At 43.9% G+C, this 23690-nt stretch overlaps 1 long non-coding RNA gene across 2 annotated transcripts; it reads left to right on the top strand.

The window, feature by feature from the left end:
• Nucleotides 1-1483: 1483 nt before the first annotated feature.
• LOC106036594 (uncharacterized) lies at nt 1484-21653 on the top strand. 2 transcript variants are annotated; one of them, XR_010829999.1, is made up of 8 exons: nt 1484-1672; nt 7781-8017; nt 8819-8973; nt 13773-13842; nt 14763-14951; nt 17885-18005; nt 18377-18508; nt 20611-21653. It is a non-coding gene; the product is annotated as an uncharacterized lncRNA (long non-coding RNA). The 2 variants fall into 2 exon arrangements; XR_010830000.1 differs by lacking the exon at nt 17885-18005.
• Nucleotides 21654-23690: the final 2037 nt, after the last annotated feature.

The following is a 23690-nucleotide window of genomic DNA, read 5'->3' as shown; positions in this document are numbered from 1 at the left end:
ACATCCTTTAGGACTTTCTCACTGGGTGTTCTCAGGCTGCCTCTGCAATTAGAGGACTTAATTGGTTTTAAATGAAGGCTGAGATTCCCATACCCCCCAGGAGCGGGAGTTTTCATTAAAACCACCGCCCAATATCAGGAGACTCACAATTAAATCCCTGAGCTGCAAAACGGTTTGCAAAGCCGGGGTGGGATAAATGCAGCAGGAGAGCAGGCTCTCAGGCAGTGAGTGCTGCTGCAGCTGCCTCTGCTGTTGCTGAGCTCTGGGTATTTGCCGAGGGACACCAAGCTGCTCAAACCAGACCTACCTGGGTTTCCAACCAGGCTGGGGCCAGCATAGATGTATGTATTTGTGCGTGCCCGTGTGAAGGAGCCGTGTAATTGCTGCACAATTACTTTTGTTGGTCTGTGTGGGGAAGGGCCTGCCTGGGAGCAGGAAGAATGGACTGCAGAAAAAGCTTCAGTTGTATCTTCTGGGACTGTTGCGAAGGTTAAGCCAACAGCAAAGCTTTGCTTCCCAAGCAGCTTCCCAGCTTCACTGGGAAGGCAAAAATAATGCATCCTGTGTGTCCACCCTCCAAATCCAGCCAAGTAGAAAAACGCTCATGATTTTTTCTCCCAATAGCTTGGCCTAGTTCAGTGATCTTAGCACAGCATGGAAGGAGTTGTGGCGTGCTGGGACGTGGTCTGATGTCTAACTAGCATGAAAGGGTTTAGGGTCTGGTGGGGAGAGAACTTTGCCTTTGCTTATTGCTCTCGTATCTCACACTGGGAAGAGCATCAATGTTTAAAAACACCAGCCCAGCAGAAAAGCACTGACACATCAATAATGTAGATGCCCAACTCTCTGATCCAGATGTCCAGATGCATCACGGCTTGATGGGATGCTGAAGGGCTCAGGCCCAGCCAGGAGTTCATTTGAAATTGTGACAGTCAGAGAAAGGACTATTGGTAAGCCAGAAAGAAAAGCCACCAAGAGCCAAAATTAATTATAAAACAGACATGCAGCTTTTTGCAATTTGGGTCTTCCTTCTGGCTGAGAAGGCGCTTGGACAGGTCCCCAGTTGCAGCCCCTCGAGGTCCCATCCTGCAGGTAGTGGTCCTTGTGGCCTTGCCACACTGAAATTTTGGAAAGGTAGACATCTGACCCTAGGTAGTTATTATTTCCCCCTTCTAGGTGCTGGAGAGAGATGGGCTCACTCACTTTCTAATTAAAACCTAGTTGAAGTGCTGTGTGTTTTCACTTGTGAACAAGCCTGATGTGGTTATGCAGCAACTGTTAGAAAACTTATAAAGCAATTTATCTGATCTGTCCTATCTTTAGGCCTGGTGAACCTAGAGACCGAGCTTTTCTCAAAGAACCACCACAAAAGCAGCAGGCAGGTTTGATCTTTTTTTTTTTTTTTTTTTTCCTTCTCCAGCAGCCGTGCTACTTTTCCAGCTTAAAAGCAAAAACCTGTTCCTTTGCTCCACGCTGTGCAGGTCTGCAGAGATGGCGCGCAGGAAGACGGGCAGCGGCTGGGAGCGCTTTCATTTTCCTGGGGCTCTGCGTGTGTGTGAACATCCTGGAGGGAGCCCTCTCGGGGAAGAGCTGCAGAGCCCCCGGCAGTGTGCAGCGCCGATAAGGAGATGAAACAATGGCTGCGACACTGAGAGCGCCGCACAATTGCTTGGTGAGGATGTTACAGAGTCAAGTGCCTGCATGGAGAACAGCCACTTGCTCTTGAATGGTTAACTCTTTATTTTCCCATCCCTTTACACTGTTATTTAATACACAGCTTTTAAGGGCATCCAAGTTTGTGAATGCTAACGGAATAACACTTGTGTTTCTTGCTGCTTGCAGCGTTTTTCCCTGCTTCCAGGGCTGAGTGTACATGAAGATTTAGTAACACACAAGTCATGCTCTGGAAGAGATGGGAAAACTGAGATGTCCTTCTTTGAAATCCAGAAGTAGGGACAAAAAAAAGGTTCCAAAAGTTTTTGCATTGTTGATGCCTCGTTTCCTCATTAATACAAAAAATAATAATAATAATAATTAATGTGGAGGGATTCCCACAGTGCTAATGGAATTACCCACCCAAATCTCCCATGTGCCAATGGCAGGGCACGCTTTGGTTCTCTGCCCTGGCCTTAGTTCTGGGTCAGAAATTGAATTATTTGTTTTCTAATGAAAGTAAAAATAATTTCATTCTAGGTTTGACCTTCTTTTGTTGTTGTCAGTAGCGCTGAGGACTTTTAAATACCTTTTATTTAGGCTTGAGTTATAATTTGAAATGCAAATTGAAAACACTTTGATCTTTTTTCCCATTCCGATGCCAGCGATAGTCAGTGGTTTCAGTCAATCACCTCTGCATTTCTTTGTGAATAAAACAGGGTCCTGAAGTTCACCTACCTCTACTTAACTGTGCAAAGTGTTTCCAAAAGAGCACCTCTGAAGTAGATACATTTCCTATTAGTGCTAGCTGCAATGATGTGCCTGCACTGGTGAGGTAACGCTCTTGTCTTTCATCCACTGTGCTGCTGCGTGGTATGTGTCGCTGGTTGAAGGCAAGGCAGGCTTTTACTCCAGTACACAAAAAAACGAGCTGTGTTCCTCTTGTGCACAAGCTGGGAGAAGCCCAACTACCTCATCTTTTAGGGTCAGGCAGAGATGGTGTTCCCTGAGGCTGTAGCAAAGACAGGGCACGGAGCAGGCCTGGAGGGACAGTGGTCAAAGGCTATGTCAGAGAGCTGTAGGCTGTTTTGGGGACATCCTTCACCTGGGCTGAGCAAGGTCCTGTGGATGGTCAGGCTGCGTACGCCTTCCCTCACCTTAGGTAACTCCTGCTCCGAGGAGAGGGTGCATCTATAGGGAAGGGAAACACAAGTTCAGGAAACTGGAAGTGCGAGGCTCTGGGCATTAATGATGGAAAGCTGGTGTTTGTTCGGGGAGAGGAAAGCAAGCAGGAAACAGGAGACTAAACTAGGCTCCAGCTCCCTGAGCAAAACACTCAAGTTATAAATATTCTTTCGCACACAGAGCAGGGATGGTTGCACCGACCCCTTTTTGCTGTTCTTGCAGTGGCAGTGTCGGTGCACTATTTGGGCTGATATCCTGGCAAAGCCATGCGGGGTGTCTGAATACATCAGTGGGTGAGGTGCTGTGGGACAGGAGCAGTGTGAGTGTGCGTTAAATCGTCAGCTGGCCTTGTGGTGCTGGGTTTAGTGTCTTCTCAAAGAAGCCAGACCCCTGCACGAGACCACAGACTCACCTTCACCCTTCTGATCAAGCTGGCACAAGGACCCCCAAAGAGTCACCTCCACTCCTCCTCAGCGTCAAAGCTGACAGACAAGGGGAGACTAAGGCAGGAGGAGAAAAAGTGGGGTGGTGAGACCCTAGGTGGGTGGAAGAGCTGGGGACAAAGCAATACAACACTTCTCGATGTCATGCTTAAAGCACAGCATGTTCCAGAATTCAAGAGCAAAATTGTTATTGTTCCAAGAAGTCACTGCCTGCAGCGAGCTCCACCTTTCCCTACCTCTTTTCCACGGCCCACTTGTCAGCAGGGATGGGCACAGAGGTGCAAGTGGAAGTCATCAGCTCCCTGACTGGTGATAAATGAGCCCGAGCTCTGGTCGGTGGTGTGTAGGCTGCGGTTTGTGGAGTCGCAGGGACCGGCTGCATTGCTGCTTGCAGTCAGCCCACTGGAAGCACAGCATCTCTTCAGAGGGATCCCAGTGGATGCGACTACGTGCTTTGGGGTGCAGCCATGGAAAAGTGCAATCCGGCCTCTGGTTCAAATGAAAATTCATTTTAATCTGGAGTAACTCTACCCTGGGAGCCACCTCACACATGATAGCAGGGCTGCCGTGCTGGGAACGTGCACTTGCTATTTGTACTGAAAGAACTATAAGTTGAGCTTCTTTATGATAGGAATAAAATTTAGTGTAGAATATTTTCTAATATTTCATATTAGTGTAAAATATTTTTACTTCAAAAAAACAGGAGGAAGTCCAGCCTTGAAGGCAGTTATTTCAACCAATAAGGCTGAGTATTTTAGGGAAAACTTTCTGGGGCTCTCTACCTGCTCACGGTCAGCTGTGCCAGTGACACTGTCAAAGCTAAAATCTCTGTTGAGCGGGCAGACTTAATGTTGTTCAAAAGTAAGGGTTTCCTTGTTAAACTCTAGTTTTTGGCTTAATAAGTCAATATGTTTTTGACTAATCCAGTTGTTTAGCTAATCAGGACTTTAAACCAGGCTATATTTGTCCCTTGCAAAGATGGTATGGGAGTTACCGTATAGTTATCGCTGAACTATGATTATTTTTAGGATTAGTTTTCATAAAGGGAGAACAAGAAAGATATTAAAGCATGACTGGAGTGAGTCTGGGAAGGAGCTCCCAAGGAAACTGCGGGCTGCTAAGGGACCTGGGCTTTGAGAGAGCTTCTGGTTGGGGTAATATGGTCTTCTTGGCCAGGATTGGAGACAAATAACCGAAATGGATACCTTTTCCTGTCTCTTCGATTCCCCCTTAATCACAGCTCCTTTGGGGGTAAATGCATCCCTTTCCATGTGCACAGTTTCCAGTTCCAGTGAAACAATTAGCAATTTTCCTTAGATTACACTTTAAAGTGTATCATCTATTCATTGTTATCTTATTTTGAAGGAAATGGGCCATTCATGGATTTTGAAATCACAATCCTTAATGATTTCTCTCTATGTGAATTAATTAGGCTTTATTTGATCAGCTATCTAACGCACACTATGATCTTCCCAAACAGCAATTGCACAATAGGAAAAACAGACTCTGCAGACATGAGGAAAAGCACCCTGGATAGCAGTCTAGGCACAGTTCAATTCTGCAGAATCAAAAATCGGATACCAATAGTTTAGGTAAATTGAAGCTGAAAGAAAGTAAAATCACTTTGTAGACCCAGGATAAATGAAAAGCCAATATGAATACCAAATTGACCCTGCTTCAGGAGAGAATAATTTGGCATGATGTATTTGCCACCTCTGAATGTGTTGCTTACAGACAGATTAAGTGGTGTGCTTGGGGGGAAAAAAAAGAACAGGAGGCGAATATAAAGTCATGAGAAAATAAGGGTCTTGATCCAAATGCAACCCTCAGATCATTTTGGAGCTGATAAGCTTCTGGGTAAGGGGAAGCAGCATAGAAAGCTGCAAGAATTCTCCTGGTAGGAATGTTCCTTTATGCAGAAATTATACAGCTATCAACACCAATTTTAGCATGGCAGCTCAGGGAAAGCATTAATGAGCACAGGGCAAGTAGGATTGAGAGTATGAGAAATGAAGGAAAACTACCTGGTGGGGGGAGTGGATAGTGAAGGGCATATCCTGGTTTTGGTGGAGTTATTGGAAATGTTGTCATTATTGTCAAAAAAAAAAAAAAAGTATTTTTTTTGTTTGTTTGTTTTAATGGCAATCTTGTTAGACATGTAGACAAGCAGCATGCCTCAAATGCTCAGAGAGGCTGGATTCAACACCCACTGCCCTGAGACCCCCAATCAGGAGTGGTTTCATTCATGAAGCCTCACTGCCAGGGCTTGTTATTGAAGTAAGTGTTCTCTTTTCTCATAATTACGTGGTGCAGACATCACTAGTGCTCTTCAGCTCGTCCTGTCTGGCTCATGTTCCCTTTGAGCTACATGCAGGTTCCTAAAAAGCCAGCCTGTTTTGTTCAATTTGCAAGGTAGGAAGATGCAGACCTGCTGGGTGGGCACACAAATGAGATAGCTACATGGGAAGCCAGGGTGGCAGGAGCAGGAGTTTTTTACCTCTTAGTTACCATCAGGTCTCAGGGGAGCTTTGCCACCAAATTCCACTAAAATGAGAGTTTCAACCTTTAAAAGAACAATTCAACTGCTTGTTACGTTAAATAAGCTAGCAAAGATCGTATCTTAGTCTCTGACAGGGCTACATTTGGGTGAAAACCATGCTGAATTATTTATTTTGTCATTAATGTCACACAAAGCGCAGTAAGGAGAATTATATGGGCTGCAGAAGCGAACAGCGCCAGGCCAGACTCAAACAAATGGAATTGTTATTCCTCAGCGCGAGGCGTGGGCTGCAGCCTCCTGACACATCCAGGAGAGGAGAAGTGAATGGGAAATCAATGGAGAGGTTCACACCTGACTGACAGCCCTTAAATAATGTAAAGGGTCCCCCAGCACATGGCAGGGTTGTATAAAGCATTAACATTTAAGACTAGGGAAAGACTTGCAGGGAAGTATTTTGGAAGTTTTGTCCTTGTAGCTGCAGATCTCAAAGATCCAGAGAGGAACATACATAGAGAGTAGGGTGGGAAGCTCAAACCATGCAGGAGAAAGAGAAAAGAGAGAAATTTAAATTGGTCCAAATGAAATTCTGTTGAAAATCAGCCTTTGGTAAGCCTGCAGTGGTCTTGTGCTGCAGGGTAGCCGATGGAAGAGCCCAGCACAGACAGGTCTGTAGGGATGCAGGCACAGAGGATTTGAGGTTTGGGTGCTTCCAGTGGTTTTCTGTTCTCAGTGATGCTGCTGAGCCTGAGCTCCTGAAGCAGGAGTCAGCAGCAGCCATGCAGAGCTGTGTTAAGCTTACTGAGGGCGGCCTAATACAAAAAAATGACTTCAGAATAAAACAGGACATGGCTAAGAAATATTTGCCAAGGAGAGCACAGAGCCCTGCGATATGTATTTTCCTGTCCCCTTATATAAGGAGTTAATACTAAAATAGGAGAACTGCTATCAAGAAGACAACTATGGCTTGATTTTCAGCCTACAGTAAAAGCCTGATTTTAGAGCCTCTCCAGGGAGTCTGACAACTATCCTTATGCTTAGATAGATTTCCCTGGTAGGTCATATAAGTATTCCTTACTATCAGCATGTTCTTTTACTCCTTGCCCTTCCTGCAAAGTAAGAGTTACAGGTTTTGGATATTCCACCTACCTCTTGTCAGCTGTGCCTAGCACATCTGGTTCGGGGTTGCAGTCGTGCTCTCTGCTAGTTCTGCAAGTCTGGGCATGGCTGTATATTCCCTTCAGATGTACACAGACTGTCTGGCCTGTGTGCATGCACTCTTGCTGAATTTGACAGGTCTAAATTTGGCATTTTTGATCCCAGAAATAGGTAATAAGTGGAGCATTGATTTGTAGCTGTCCTTTGTGCTCAGAGCAACTGTTGCAAGGGAAATAGTGAAAAAGTCTGTGAATAGAAAGATGAACATGCTTCCCCCCGATGCCTGTGAGCAGGCTTTTGAATTAATTCTGCTAGATGATGGTCAAGGATGTGAGGGAATTCTTGATATGGTTTTAACCCTAGTGGGGATTGCACAGGTGTGGTTGTGAAGAAGTGTAACTTTTCCATTTATACAGAAGTTGCCTATAGAAAGGGACACATGGAGGTGCTTCATTGTTATGGCTTCTTTTTAAATATAAAAATCTAGATAAAGGGAAAGCCTGTATGTGTATATATATATATATATGTATATACGTACATACATATATACACATGGATTATATTTGATGTCTAAATCAATGGCAGGCTTTCTGTGGAACCTCTGGTGTACAGCAATTTATGCAGCCACATAATCTATTCAGTTTTCTGTTTTGTCATCTATGAAATTGGGAGAAGCAGCCTGAAAATTATGTAACAGTGATAAATACTTTAGTGACTATGGTGCTGAGCCACAACCGTAATAAGGTAACAAGGTGGTGAAATTTTCATTTATTAAATTATTTTCTGCTTTAATGTTTACCGTTTATGACAACAATATCTGAAATGCATCTGTTTGTTTTTTAAGAAGCTGAGGAATCCTTTGTCCTATAGTGAGAGCTAACAGCCAGCAGGAAAACAAGAACTTTTCATGCAGCTTCAGTGAGAATGTGTCTGTCGGTTCATGGAGGTCAGGAGCTTGCCCTTGCGTGTCAGTCTGCGAACAGGCTGGGGTTGTACAGAATAAGCTGTGTGCTGTAACGGTGAGACACGGGCTTTGAAAAGACAAATCAGCCAGCACTGACTTCTGACAGCCAGGAACAAGGTAATGAAATCAACGGAGGTATTTTCGCAATGGTAGAAAAGTTTAATTAAAAGTATACTGGACAAAATTCTGCTTGGCTTTGATCCCGAAAGCCACTAAACAGCCCCCTAGTCTGATAGCACTCTTTGCTTTAGTCTGCTCAGTCCCTCTGACTTTCTGATGGAGCTACACAGAGTCTCTCATCTTTTCCCAGGCTTTCTTCTCTTTTATCTGCCACCCACCGGTCTCTTCACTTGATCCCATTCTCCCAGCTGGATGCTCTTAAGTTCAGGTTTGATTTTGGTGCCTCTAGGCCATGGGATAGATGGTAAGCACAGCAGCAGCCGTGCGGTGCTGAGTCTCTTGACCTTTCCAGTAGCCCCACGTTTGATGAGAAGAAGCTGCAGATGAGAGAAGCAGGAGGGTCTCTTCACTGCTACCTGTCTGGAAATTGAGAGCAGCTCCCTTTAACTATGAATTTCATGCAGCTAGCAGCTGCCTTTCACTGGATTTAATTGACTGGGTCTCATTGTTATTTATTTTCATCCTAATTTCTGTGTCACTGTGTGCATGTCTTACACCATGTGTGATGTATCACTAGTAGTCATTTGAAGTGTTCTTCCCCCCACCCCAAATCATGAACAGAGATACCAAGCTGCATTGGGGCGGGGGACCACAGCCCACAGAAACCTATCAGAAATGCTCTAGAGGGTGAGGATTTCTAAAATTTGCCATGCTGTTTGAAGAGATGTGTTTTAGCATTGTTACTTCCCTGAGTAATTGCTCAGTATTCTTACAGCAATTTATTTTCCTGTCCAACAGAAAGCCTGTTTTCACAGCAACCCCAGTGGGCACTTGGCTTCTCAAGCACAAAGCGCCTTCCAGCAGAGGCACGTCGGTGTGTAGGGCGAACTTCGGAAATGTGTTTTACAGAAAGAAGATTCTGCTGTACAATAAGATGCCAAACCGAAAATAAGGTATGCCACGGGCTCATTAAATAAGACTCATTTGTAATCAACATCCATAATGCTTTGGTTTCCCCCGTTGTTTTCCTTTTCTTTTGTCTATGCGTCCACTTTTGTTTAAGGGAAAAAAAATAAAGATTTTATTGAGAAGGAAAAGAATACAGGTGCAGGTGGGTGGATATTAAAAGATATTTTTAGCCCGGTGTTTGAGGAAGATATTGTTACCATTGTTGAAAACAACTGAAAGTGAGTGGATATGAGCTGCTCTGAGGCTGGGGTGATCCAGACTTGAACAGCTGCCAGATGCTTGCCGGGGCTCTCTGCAGAATTTGCATCCAGTGACTTTGGTTCCTTCTCGTGCTGAGTGAGAATGGAGGAAGGCAAGGGATATCCCACCATTTGGCTGGCCTCTTCTTGTTTCTTTCAGTTAAATATTGCTTCTGTTGTAAAAGTCACAAGGGATGCTGCTCCCAAACCTGCTGCTTCCTGATCCGTTGGTGCATGGGGATGGGCTGAGAGCAACCCCCGCCTATGGTGGTGGATCCCGAATGCATCATCCTGGCTTAGGCTGGCTGGAGATGAGATATTGGAGTAATTTGCTTGCACTGAGAAAACACACCTTCATCTCCTAGGTGTCTTCTGGCTGCTGGAGTCACCACACAGGCTGCAGCAGTAACAGCTACTGCAATGCAAAAAGAGGATGATTCCTCTAAATAAACCTTCAGATGAGAGAATGGGAGACGGACAGTACGAACCAGTACTGTCCAGCATTAAACCAAAACCAAACAACCAAACGAAACAAACAAAACAACAAAAAACACCCAAACCAAAAAAGAAACCTAAGTGTCAATGCCTTTATGAAAGGCTTGGCCAGCAAAGCTCCAAAGCAAATCATAATCCGGTGGTGGCTTTCTGTAGCACCAGTTCTGTTTCTCGAAGCAGTAAATTTACCTTTGCATCCCTGTTTAGAGAAAAGCTCAGGGTCCTGCCTTCTTTTTCTGAAGCATAAGTAACAGCAAAAGAGGATGGCAATGCCTCAGCATCTCCTTGGGCAGCATGGGCAACAGACCTTACGCAAGGTCTTCTGGGATGCTCTGCTACAAAAAAGAAAACAAAAAAAAGCCATTATTTCTGCTTCATTTGTTGTCAGCACATAAAGATAAGATGGCGTAAGGCAGTGTTCAGAAGGAGTTAGCTTGCCTGCATGAGCACATTGCAGTTATCCTTAAAGCATTAAAGCAAAGGTCAGGGTAGGATTTAAGCGGAGATGGAGAGGAAAGCAGAAGCAGGTAAGCCCTGCTTAGTGGAGAGCCTTTTTAACTGCACTGGGGATTGGCAATGATACATTTTATTTTACAGGTTTGGGGAGTTGTAAGAGTGAAGACAGGGCCTAGGATAAGGTATCAGCCCAACCTTAATCTGGAATTCATGGAGACCAGTGGTCTGGCGAGAGTTTGCTCTTAGAAGTGCACACTGGCTTTAGCAGGACCAGTGCAGAGAGAGTTGATCCAGCTATATGTGATGATACAATTGTCTGAGATTGCAGGAATGAGGTTAAGAATAACTTTAGAGCTTGAGGTGGGTCAAAGGAGGCTGGATAACTTTTCTGCAGTGTACAGGATTTTTTTTGGCAAAGATGGAGCAGCATGCGAGGGAATGTTGTGGGGGGAGTGAGTTCAGAAAGCAAAGAAACAAAATGCAGGCACTGTAATTCATTTGCACAGCGAATCTTCAAAATCAATTTCAGACTGAAGGGAACAGCTACATCTTGTAGTCATAATTATTTTGAAATAAGCTTTTTTTTTTTTTTTCTCTGCTGCTGCTGGGGACCCAACCATGTAGTGATGGCTTCATTTCATCTGCGTGATTTTGGGAGCCAAAGGGACTGCATACTCCACAGCTTATTACTTGTAAGACATCTGCAGAAAGTGCTTTTCATTTGTATTCCAAAATCAGCTTCCCTAACTGCAAGACTCTGCTGTGGCATTGGCACCTGTAAAAGAAAAACAAGCTGTAGCTTTTGATTTAGTAATTGTTTTCTCTGTGTAATGGAACTGTGTCCCTGGAAGAGATGCAGGGTGTTCTGGTGTTTCCTGCCTACCCGATAGGTTGTGTTTTAAAGGAAAATTGGAAAATGGGACAGATCCCCATGCCTCCGTGCTCCTGCCGCAGATTTCCAGGAAAGCTGAGATATTAAGGGGATGTTGGGCTGTGCTGGAGCCCTGTGTCATTTTGTAAAAAAAAAAAAAAAAGTTTTCCACTTTAATGCTATTTTCCTACTGATATCCCTCCCTCTTCACCTCTCCACCTTTGGCAATGTCTGCCACACAGAGGTGGCAGAACCTTGAAATGTTTCAGACTTTTTGTTCATGTGAGGTGTGGCAAACGGTGTCCATCCACTGCCCGATGTCCCATCCACGTCACTAATATTAGACCTGCCCTAATAGGAGCCACACTTCCCCACCCTGGCAGCAGCTCTGAGGCCCTCCCTTGATGCTTTCCCTGTGCAGGTGAGACACATGGCCCTGGTGAAAGTGTGGGGCAGAGGGAAGCTGCTGCCTATGGTCCCGTGGTCCCTCGTCACGCTGCTTGTTTCCTCAACGGGAAGAGTAATATTCTGGGACAAAGGCATGGCTTCACAGCAGCAGCAGCAAAATTGCTCTCCTTTCTGAGTAGTCCTTCAAGGAAGATCTTTCAGATCTCACTCTCCAGGGGCTAAAATCAATGCAGGAGTTAAGCAGCGTGGCTTGGCTATTTGGATAAAATAGCCTAGTTTTGATTAGGTAGGGAATCATAGGATAAAGGGATTTCTTTTTCTCAGAACCGGGCACAGAATAGCAATGTGAAAAGCTGGATCAAATAGCTAAAGCCAATATCTTCCCCCCAAGGCTTTCTTTCAGTTTCTTTGTAGCACATCAACTTAAAAGAGACTTAAACTCCGGTTTCTGAAGGTTGCAGAGTAGGGGGTGAAAGCAGCAAAAGAAGAAGAGTTCACAACTGCAGCCTCTTAGGAAATTGTGGTAACAACCTGTCATCCTCAGAGTTAGGGCTGATAATGCTCCCGCCTGTCCTTGAGCCTCTTGGTCTTTATCTAAATTATCAGCTAGCACGTCTGAAACATGATGGCGTGTGACACTTGGTGCAATACACTCAGTACTCTGGAAGGCAGAATGGGTAGAAGTAGGGGAAATAACACTGTTTTTCTGCGTTTTGCTCCTGATGTGTTAATCCTCTCCATCCCACTGAGCTGTTCAGTCTGTCAGCTGCGTTCATGCATTCAGGACTGAGAGGCTGATGTGTATATTTTTACACACCTGCAGACATATCTGTCCTTACTGTGCCAACTTACTGCTTGCAGTATGTTTGGAATCAAAAGTGGAGAACAGGTACAAAAAGCTTATTTTAGCATCTCCTATGTTAAGGAGATATTCCCACTGAATGATATAGTGATATGTGCCCCTACATCCCCCAAAATAAGTGGAAACATCAGCCTTCGTGTCATCTGTGTATTAATTTACTATAGTACACGTGCTGCTGGGCTACCTGAAATATGTGGAAAGAAACAACACAAACATCCTCACAGAGGTGACAACAACAACAACCAAAAAAAAAAAAAAAAAAGAATTCCTTCAAGGGGGCAGGGGCAAGGAAGGAAGACTCAGCTATTCTGTCAGGTATACTTGGTGAGTTTTTTTCAAAAAATCTTGTAGAAATGTCTTTGCTTAAAAGGAAAAACTGTTTTATTAAACTAACTGTTTTATTATCCTACGCCCACTGAGCTCACGTAAAATTATGTGATGCTTGAGTCCCTGACTTCCTAAGTTCAACACAAAGAAGGAACCTGAATGCTGCTGCAGAACGCCTGACTGCTGATGTCCAGAATATCTTATGTCATATACGACTTCGAAAGTAGCCACACTTCCCTCAGTAAAGGAAAGAAAAAGGAGGGGGAAAAAAAAAAAAGTTACTTTGCCTTCCTGCAAAGATGCAAACCCTAAGGGTTCCAAGAGGAGAAGATGCATAAATGAGCAAATTTTAATAATTTGAGGATCTCATTGTTTCTAAATGTCTTGGGCTTTGGCACCTTGTTTCATTATGTTTTGGTTTTTTGTTGGTTTGTTTTGTTTTGTTGGTAGTTTTGTTTTATTCTAAAATCACTGGATGGTGGCACTGAAGTGTGTCTATTGTGCAATGACACTAAGGTAGGAAGGTTGCTGTAGTGGGGGAGATTTGGGAGTTATATGGTCTTTCTGCTTTGGGATCATTTTCCCCCAGCCCATGTCAGTAGATGGGGCTGGTTTCTGCAAGCTCTGCAGGCCCCTGCAGACACGTGCTCCAGCCGTGTCCCCTGCTGTTCCCAGCAGGGTTTCAGGACATTCCCACCACAGATAGCAGTGTCCCTGTGTTTGTTGGGGAGATACTTTTCTATTTCTCTCCTAGGACACTGCAAAAGGCACCATGAGCCACTGCCCACCTCTCAGGGTATTTCTCTCCTTGGGAAAAAAAAAAAAGGCCCCATCTGGGATGAAGGATCAGCCATACATTGGTTGTGGCAGCGTTCTCAAATCACTGCCACTAGCCATGAAGCACCAAGCTGCATCCGTCACTGCTTTCCATAGCACTGCCTTTCCCCTCTCGTTCAGCTGCCCCACGCTTCTGCAAACCTTTTCATTGCAGGCAGGCTATTGCTCTCGCACTGGGACGATGCATTTTTAACAAGCTCTCCTCTAAAGACCACAAGGTACCTCTGTAGCCTTAAGCAGAGGCCTTGACGTTTTTTTTATTATATCTTTTTTTTTTAAACTGTGCAGAGAGAAATGCTCTAGTACTCTGAGCAGTACCGACAGCATGATCCTGGCTGAACAGAAGATGAATCAATGGGTAAGCAGTTCCTTTTGCAGTAAAAAGTGTTAAACTCGTTGAGCCTTGTGCCGCTTTGAAGTTTGCAGGCATGACATTTTTTGTGTTTTTATTACATTTTATTTTTTGTGTGTTTGAGCTACTGCTTAGTCAAGTAGATGCTGTCAAATCCTGATAAAGCAAACTCCAACATCCTACAGTTAAATGATGATATAATGCAACACGCACAAACTGTGAGCTTTTTTTTGTTGTTGTTATTTTTCCTTTTTTAGTCACTTAGGGCATCTTTTAAATACATCTGAGAGTTTAACCACAAGGCTGTCGCTGCAGTTTACAAACAAGCTTAGGTAGTTACTTAGTTAACTCAAAATGATTGGAGAAATGAAGACAACTTGTGATTTCCAGCGTTCTGTACTTGCAAGACAGCCAGTATTTCAATCTGAAGAAATTTTGCTTTAATGTGCTTCACCTTCTCCGCGTTCTGATGGAAAAAAAATCAAATGATTTTGATACTTAGTGTTTCAGATGAGAGATTGCCTTTTCAGGTAGTATAATTTCAGCTGTATATCACAAAGGGTAATGTTTTATCTTGCTGTCTTGCTTTGGAAAATCTAGTCTTGCCTAAATTATTTCCGTGCCACATCACCTTGAAGTATTTCAAAACAGTGTGCCATGAAAAGCTCATCGTGAAGTATTTGGCTTCTGCACTACAGGCTTCTGGGCTCTCATTGCTATAACACCCAGGCGCCTTCCAGCAGTACTCTCAGCACCAGGGCTAACATCTGCCTCGTTTTGTTTGCTTTCGCATCCTCCCTTCTGGGGAAAATGCATGTGCAGTGGTGTGGCTGGTTTTCATTGGGTTTCTCCTTAAGGGAGTGGTTTGATATATATCTATAATTTATTTTTTATTTTTAATGAAGATGCATTCTTCTGGATTTCAGGGAGAAAAGGCAAGGTGGAAGAAATAAGTGTAAGTGCTTGGAGTGGTACACAGAGAGGTTTGGAGATGTCTGGGCAGTGTCGGTGTTCTCAGACTGATCTGCAGGAATTGCTGACCACACTGGGAATGTTTGTGCCAGAAGAGCAGCTGTGCAAGAGCTTTAGGCTTGGTTTCATGCTTACCTGCAGAGGTTTGTGACTGTCCAAGGGGAGATTTTCTGGCTGACACACTGCAGCTGAGCGATTCAGCAGGGTAGGGGCTGAGCAGGTTCGCACTGCCCCGCGTGCCTGGCCTGGCAGTGGTGTGGGTGTGGGTAGCTGGCAAGGACAAGCTCTGTGCTATGTACAGAAGTGGTGCTGCTTGTCCCTGTGTAGGAAGGGGATGACCAGTTTTCTGGAGCCTGAAACTTCAGCTCTGATGTGTAAAGCCCATGTCCTTCTGCTGGCTCAGATGTCAGTAGCTACGTGTTGTCTGCATTGCTAACTATTGCAGTTGCTCACTATTAACTTGTCAAAGGAGGTAAGAGGATCTCGTTACAAAGAGCTGCACTATCCATTACAAATGCTGCTCTTTCAGATGAGATTCATTTTACATTGGAATTTTACACCACTAAGCAGACTGGATGGAGGCACAGCTAGTTTAATTGTACCGAAAGTCAAATCAATTTGCCAGAGGAATGAGGAGCTTTAATAAAGTCGGTGTTAAGCTACTGTGGCTGTGCATCTTTGCTCCACACTGGTCCTCCAGCCACTGGCACACGGATGCTCTCTTCTCCACTGCAACATCTTCACGCAGAAGTCACGGCTCTGTCCCTCGATGGTGACAGTCAGCCACAGGCATTGCTGCCTTGTAAAATTACCTAATGCGCAAGTTAATCTGGGCCTGTTCTTAAATCCAGTGCTGCCTTAGTAAGCAAGCTGGACACAAATTATGAGCACCCTTCTTCTTTCAAGATCTGTCAGTACACACTGGTTATGGAATAACTAGCTCAGATGGGCATTTTCTGATCAGTTATGACAAAAATGTAGTGTATAATGTAAAGCAGTTCCTAAACTGGGAGCTCCTAAATTCCTAAACCTTCTGTGCAATATCCAAAGCAAGTTTCTTTTCAGGATAAACTTTTAAAGTTGTATGTATTTCCCAAAAATCACGTAATGGCTGGATATCTGGTGATGATAGGACAGACGACTGTCAGCACAATTGTGAGGAAGAATGGGAACACTTCTGGATAGGCAGTGAAAGGAGAAAGACTATCACAGGCAGTCAGTCCTAAAAGACAGGGAGCAGAGGGAAGATAGGAATGAATATAAAGGCTATGCAGGCACAGGTATATCAAACCTAGCATAAGATCAGTAAGAAGGGGTTTGTTTACATTGGATGTAAACCATGAATCAAGAGTGGCTCTTGTCAGCATCCTCTGTAGGGAGCAGGAAAGGTGCCCTCTTGTTTTCTGCCTTCCAGCTCAGGGTCAGCTAGATGTCTCCAGGGATGCTTTACGATTTCCAGCTGAAGGACACACGCTGAGCTTGAACTAAAACTTTGGACTGACTCCTGCTGCCTCTCCAAAACGTTTGAGCGTGTATCAAAGAGCTTCCGAGACTGCACTGGAAACAAGAAATGGTTAAAAGCCATTGAGAAAGGAAATTGCAGGTTAACTAATCTCAATCAAAATTCACCCTTGATGAAGTGCAAATTTGGAGCCACCTGCAGTGGGCACCAAATTATCTTTCAGAGTCTCCTGGGGCTTTAGGTACTTCTGATGTGCCCTTCTTGATAGTATTGTCATGTGCCTGTTATTTCTGCTGCAATTCACTGCTGCAGAGTCTGAGTCCTCAGGTCAGGGGAGATTTTGTCACTAATGCAAGGACAGACACAAGCTTCAAAAGCTCTTTTTGTTGTTTCTTTCTCTTTTTTTATTTTTTCAAAAAAATATTAACAGAAGAAAAAAACTGAAACTTGCAAACAAAATGGTAAGAGGAGAATCACATGTGTCTTTTGATCATGATTATGCTTTCAGAAGCACATTGGCATAATGAAGAGATAATTACTAACTATGCTGGGTTCTGTTTTCACACATTTATGACGAATAGACATGGGAGGGGGTAGGCTGTCACTGATTTTAGGCAAAGCCCTTCAGTAGGCACGAAGGAACTTAAACACTGATAGGAAAACAGTTCAGCCTTCGTAGCCTGCCTCCACATTTCCAGCAGGACTAAATTTACTGATCAGCAGCAAACACAGAGTATGGAGTTGCATAAGCAATGCCCAGTCATTATAAGGCTTTGTGGTAGCATAACAGCAAGGTGTAAGTATCGAAATACCAGGAGCCTCAAACAAAGCAGCTGCAGTAGCAGAAAGCTTTGTATCAACTTAGCTGCCTTCCTGCACATGCACACCAGGTATGAAGTCTTCTGCCCCAATTTAACTATTTGCCCTGGTTGTTGCGTGGTGGTCCCATGCAGATCTGCGGTTCTCCATCACAAAGTCCAGGAGAACTTTGCCTTGAGGCCCAGCACAGGGCAGTAATGCTTCCATTGGGTAAAAACTTCCAGCACTTTCTCTGGCTCCAACACTTTGATTCAATATTGAAAGCCATATCCTTGCACTGCTGCTGAGCAGATTTGAAGGCCAAAGACCTAAAGCCCACACCTCCCTGCACAACTAGAGCCTGATTTTCAGACCTGTAATTAGCACCGGGTAGCCTCTTGACACACAACTTGAAACACGTATTTTCTCATTTACTCGTTAAACTCACTCAGGCTGACTATTTTCAGTGATACAAGCATGTACATCCCATGACCAGTCTTACGGATTTGCTCCAGATTGTGCTAATTACTATTCCAGGTGGCTATGAGTTAATTAGGAAGCTATGTGTTTCAGTGTGCACGGTAGCCATACATAAATAAATCATTATTGAACGCAGAGTGCACAGATATTTGATGTGGCAGATATCCTTTGACTTGCACAGGACAGCTGAAATGCATGTATTATTATTGACCGCATGCATTTTATTTTTACATTAATTGGCCTCATCTGGGTTGGGGTTTTGGAGGTCTGAGGGTAAGAGGCTTAATCTGGAGTCATCGATTGTTATGCATCATGGCCCAAATTTTATTTCTTTAGGTTTCAGGCCAGCCTGTAATGTGTGAGGTACGACCTTCCCTCAGATGCTAAAAGGGTGCTGTGCCTGCCTGGGTTTGGACATCTGGCAAGGACGATAAAAAGCCAGCAAGGCCTTCCATTAGTAAGGCACCACCCATGTCTTCTGGCCTTGAGCAGCAATTCTGTGCCTCTCAAGTGCTTCTTTCTTGCTCATCGCCCTCAAAGGTCGCCCTAGCACACAGACGGCCCCTGCTTAATGAAGCACAGAGGAAGGCCCCCAGAAGCGGGTGGCAGCCATACCTGGCGCTGTGTGACAGGTCAAGATCCCATGCCACTGCTGAGCAGGGAGCAAGACATGTGCTCTTTGCTCCCAGTGCCAAACCTGCAAGTCCCTTCCCTCTGGGTGCCTGTCCCCTCCACGGATATCTCATGGCCTCAGTCTGTCTTTTCTGTCCTTGTAAGGCCACGTCAGGAAAGCAGGGATCAACATGGTCTACACAATGACTCTTGCAGGGGCATTTTGGCACGTCCAGCTCTGTGGCCACCTGCTTTGCTGCATTCAGGAGCTCCCACTGGCTGAGCAGATCCACACCACATCAGTGACATCCATCCTGTCCCAACAGACAGGTCCCCATGACCACAGAGGTATGTTTCTGAAGTGCTACCAAGGGTTTTGTGGTGTTAAATTCTGTTTTGCTAATGTATTTACTGAACCAATGCCCGCACAGCTTCCTGAAAGGCAGACTGGGACTGCTAGCATGGTCTGTAATTTCAGCAGTGCTTCTGAGCCTTCTGACTGAGCCTGTTCTCTCACCAGAGTCACCATTTACTTCAGCACATTTTTAAAATTTTAATTCCTGCCCTCCCCCACGCATGCACGCAGACCTCACAGAGATTTTCATGCATTTAAATGAAAAAGCTGAACAGTTCCCTTTTCTCGTTCACATTATGCAGCATTGCCCTTCTCTGTACTTTATCCTATTTCAGAGCTGTCATGCAAATGAACCCAAATTAAAAAAAAAAAAATCATTAAAGTAGTATGTATCCTATCAGCCTTCTGTCTTGGCTCCTTCTCTTCCTGTATGTGTAGGGAGAAATCCCTTCTCCTGCTTGCCCTTCTCTTTCAGGTGTTTTGACTTTTTTTTCTAACTAATCCAATAACTTTGTGGCTCCCCCAAATGCTCTGGTCTGCCACGGTTGTCCAATAAGCCTCTGTGCCCTTCACCTCCCCACACACATAGTATTTACTACTCCAGGACTACAGAACTCTTGTTTTCTAAAGCTTTTTTCATGTTTTCTTCCTCAACTACAGCAGAATAAAAAATTATCCTTTTCTGTAAAACCTGTCGTGTGAAGCACCTTGTGCTGCTAGGTCAACCCCTTTACTTTACCCACCTGAGATCACCTGGATGAAGTAGTCGCTGTATTTCTTTTATCTGTCTCTTCAGTTATCTCATTGTTTTTAATATTATTTCTTATTCTTTTATATCATCTGAGTCAGCTTTTGAGGAAGGCTTGGCTATAGACCTTCCACATTTATTATTATTATTTTTGTTGTTATTTGTCAATCTAGCTTATGTTAGCCACCTTCACCGTGCTGAAAAGTTACTCTCTGATAAGCCTGCCCTTTTTCATGCCCCTGCATTTTGATCAGGGACATTTGGCTTTGCTAGTCATACTTCTGCAAGGTAAGTAGCGTGGCCTACCATGGGATTTTCACCCTGGCAATGGAAAAGAAGTCGTCTTTAGCGGAGACTAAACACAGGAAGTGCATCCAGCCCCGGGGTTTCTTGGAGGACAGCCCCAGGAAGCATCATTTATGCTCGCTCTCAGCGCAAGTGTATGGCTCTTGTTATTGGCTCTCCTGGGCAACCACCATAAAGCAATCTCAAACAAACAAAAACCTTGCCTGAAAAGGGAAAACAACAGGAAAATGAGAGTAAATCTAACGATCATGACAGCAAGTGGAAGAGTGGTGGGGCAGGGCTCAAAGGAGGCAAATGTAAATTGTTCCCAGGAAAGTATCTTGTGACTGCAGCCGAAGCTGTTTGGGGGAAGATGGGGATGTTAGCATAGCTCTGGCAGGGAATTTGTGCTAGCTGCAGATGGAGAGAGCAAGAGACCATGGAGCAGGTAAGGCTTAACAGGTTAAGGCTTTTGCCTCTAGTTCTCTGGTCCCTGATATCCCTCTGATGGCCAAGAGCCTGCCTTTTCTGAAGAGGAACTCATAGCAAGGTTCCAGTTAGTGGTAAAAACTATTTACGACTTATTTCCAAAGCCCACAGAGGGGTACCTGCCTGGAAGGCAGGAGGCCAACAAATCACAGGTATGAAAGTGTATCTGCCAACTTTAGCACAGAACATCTAGCAATGAATTTAAGCTTCCCTATCTTTCCATCTCCCTAGAAAAACTTTGGACATTCTTGATTTTAACCACACATGGAAGGTGCAATGGTCTAAATCTTAATGATTTGTGGGATGGGGGCTGCTTCTCAGTTTCCAAATATACATTAACCTCTGTCACTGAGAAATAAAGATCTATTTTGAATTCATGTTGTGTTTTTAAAGTTTCTCTCAAAGGTTTTTTCCCCTTTTCCTCTCATGCATCTCAGAAGAAACCAGCCTGCCAAACTGCTCCAGGAAGCTCTTCGGAGATAGAGACATCCATCTCTGTGTACGGTCTGTACTTGTGAAGCAGAGCACAAAGCCCTTTTCCCCATTTAATCCATATTAATTATCTCTCTACAGCTCCTCTATAGTTTCCACTCAGCCCAGGTGCCAAAACATGCACGGCTGCATCTTGAACAAACCGAAGCCTTTCACTGCACACCTGGGAAGTCAGCACTCCAAAAATAAAAATAAATACAAAGGTTTACTCCTGAAGAATTGAGGCTTTCTATGCCTGAGGACTAAATGCTTTGGGACTGTGGATTAAGGCGGATATTTTTAGTGCCATCAATATCTCCAGGAGTTGATATCTCCCAAGACAGATGGTTGTTTCCCACAGAACATTGTCAAATGTTTGCTCAGCCAAGATCAATTTTGTTCCAAGTCCTTTCCCACCTTCTGGTGAAATATATTTCACTTGCCAGACAAAAAATTAAAGAAACAGCATGAAACCATGTCACTCTAGAGGGCTCTCATCCCCATAGTCCTCCTCTGTCCTTTGGCTGCATGACTGACATCTCTTTTGGTGACTGCAGAGGAACAGATGCCCTTGCAGTGGAAGCACAGTGCCAAAATTGAGGGCCAAGGCCGCACAGCAGAAGCTGACTTCCTCTGAGACCTGGGACAAGTCCCTTCTCAGCCTGTCAAGGGGTCCTGCTGCCACACTTGTGCTTAGATTTCCTGAGACAAAAGAAATCCTGAGCTTTTGTCCTGAGCACCTTGAGCGCTCTCTTAAAAAAATGAGGTGCACCGTGGATGGAGGAACAGAAGTCCTGAGGAGGAGACACTGGGAAAAGACACGGAGAGGATGAGTTGTCCATCGCTCAGCAACAACTTCAGCTTTTATTATTTTTATTATTTATAAGTCCACATGACTCTGGAGCCGGACTCTGCTAGAAATTTATGGGGGCAAAGGACTTTCTAAAGCATGGTGTGGAGTGTATGAACAGTTATGCCTTATTTGTAAAAACGGCACCATAAAATAAAAAAGTTTCATCTATTTTCCTTGCCGATTGCTATTTTTAGCAGATCCTGACTTATGGCATAAGGGACGCAGAGTTGGTACTTTCCAAAGTACAAACTGCCTTACAATGCCTAATTGTTAAAAGTAAGAAATTTTGGTAGCCAGGACCAGTAGCAGCTTCTGAAATCTTATGATGATTCCTTCCTGTTGCACTTTTGCTTGTCACAGCTGTTTAGGCTGAAAACTTTTAATATATGGTTGTTTTCTAGCTAGGACACTGGCAATTCAGGATCAGTAGTGTGTGTCTCTCATCTTTATTACTTTATATATCATAATCATTCTGATTTAGTTTTGTAATGCTAAATTATTTTGAAAATGCTACAAAATCAAATTCTTTCTTCCACAGACTGGGAGGTAAATTTGATCATCTAGAAAACTCTTTCTATGTTGCTCCATAATCTTCTTTGTTATGGTTTCACAGGCAAGTGAGGCTCTTATTGGAAGAGAAATCAGTGCTATGACACACAAAAATATTTTCCTGCACTAATTTATTTAGGTTAAGATTGGTCTATTTAGAGCAGCCTAACTTCTTAAGAAACCCTACATCATCAGACTGCTTTTATGGAACAAAACATTGGGTGACTGCTAGTCTTGGTATTTCTGCTCTTGCTTGAGATTTGCCTGGTGTTTGTTAATATTTCAGTTCTGCTTTTTCTTAAGGATTAACAATTTCTGATCCTTAACTCATATAGGAGGCATTTTCAGCCTCCTCCCTCCTGTGAAATGAGCATCTTCTCCATTTTGGAAATAGAGTATATACAAATATGTACATATTACATACACATGCCCAAATTATTCCTAAATTGTTAACCTGTGGAAATCACTTTCTGTCATGTCCAAGTCTCCCTGTATTGGCCAGAGGGACTTTTTAGAGAAACCTATAAATGTTTGCAGTGCCATACTGGCTTCTGGGAGAGACGTGATGGTGACTGATCATTTGGGATGGAGGTGGGTTTGGGGTGACTAAATCCCTGCCTTCTTTTAAGAGATATGCCCCTATTAAAACAAACATAAACAACAGAAATGCAACAATTCCAAATGGAGAAACTAGAGAGACAAAAGCCACACCTATAAACAAATTTCTGTGGGTGGTGATGAGGATTATTAAGTCTTTTTTTTTTTTCTATGTTCCTACTTAGAGCAGGAGAGAAGTCAACTGCTGCTTGGGAGCTTTCAGAGCTGCTTGGAACTGTAAAACAGAGCAAGAGCTTTCTCCTCAAGAATATTCATGTGCAAAGCCCAAGCTCCCATTCTCGCATATTCCCCAGGAGCTCGTCTACCAGATGCATTAATTTATGAACACAGGTAGAGCATTGTCATCATTAAGATCCAAATCAAGCTGCCTATCCTGTAAAGGATGGCCCTGCCTGAAGCAAAACAGAACTGTTAATGCATTTTTTATAAACAACGCTGTTAGAAGATGCATGAAAGATGTCTTGTAAATATTAAACTGGAACTATCACTTTTTTTCTTATGTCATAAAACAGCACAGAAATCTTCAGGTCAAATTCCTTCTGATGCAAATTAATCCAGACCCTTTGATTTCAACATTTTTTCCCCATTTGCTTTACTACAGTATTACAGCTCCTGCCAGAGCTCTGAAACAAGCCTTTTAGGTCGTTCGCAAACGTGGCAAGTTCAATTATGGAACCATGCAATAGTCAAGTTATAAAAACACTTGAATGTGAGCAGAGCAATTACAGAGAGCATTTATGAATATTTAAAGAGATTTTGTCGTTTCCTAAATCTGCTCTGTGACCGTGGCTGTGGCAGGTTTAATACGTAGCGTGGTGGTTTGCTTGCCAATCCCTTCCAAGCGACGCTGGCCAAAGGCTGCGTGCAGGCGGTGTGATGCGGTTATCTCCCAGCCACACAGCCCGTAAGGCTGTCATCCCATCTAGCGGCTGCCGTCTGCCTGCTCTCCCTTCACAAGAAGAAGCTTTTATTCCACGATATTGGGGAAACAATTCACTGCATGAGGAGTTTGGAGTATTATTTCAGGTAGCAGTGAAAATGCCTCCAAATTGCTTATTCTCGCGATCAAATGCGTACACTTGCCTTAACTGTGTTACACCAGGGACAGGTTTCACTCTCGGTTGAGTATTCATGCCATCTAAATACATACATCAGACATAGA

The sequence above is a fragment of the Anser cygnoides genome, chromosome 3 (assembly GCF_040182565.1).
Source record: "Anser cygnoides isolate HZ-2024a breed goose chromosome 3, Taihu_goose_T2T_genome, whole genome shotgun sequence".
NCBI classification, from domain to species: Eukaryota; Metazoa; Chordata; class Aves; order Anseriformes; family Anatidae; genus Anser; species Anser cygnoides.
The sequence above is the reverse complement of the archived record's forward strand: the minus strand, read 5'-3'. Positions and strand labels throughout refer to the sequence as shown.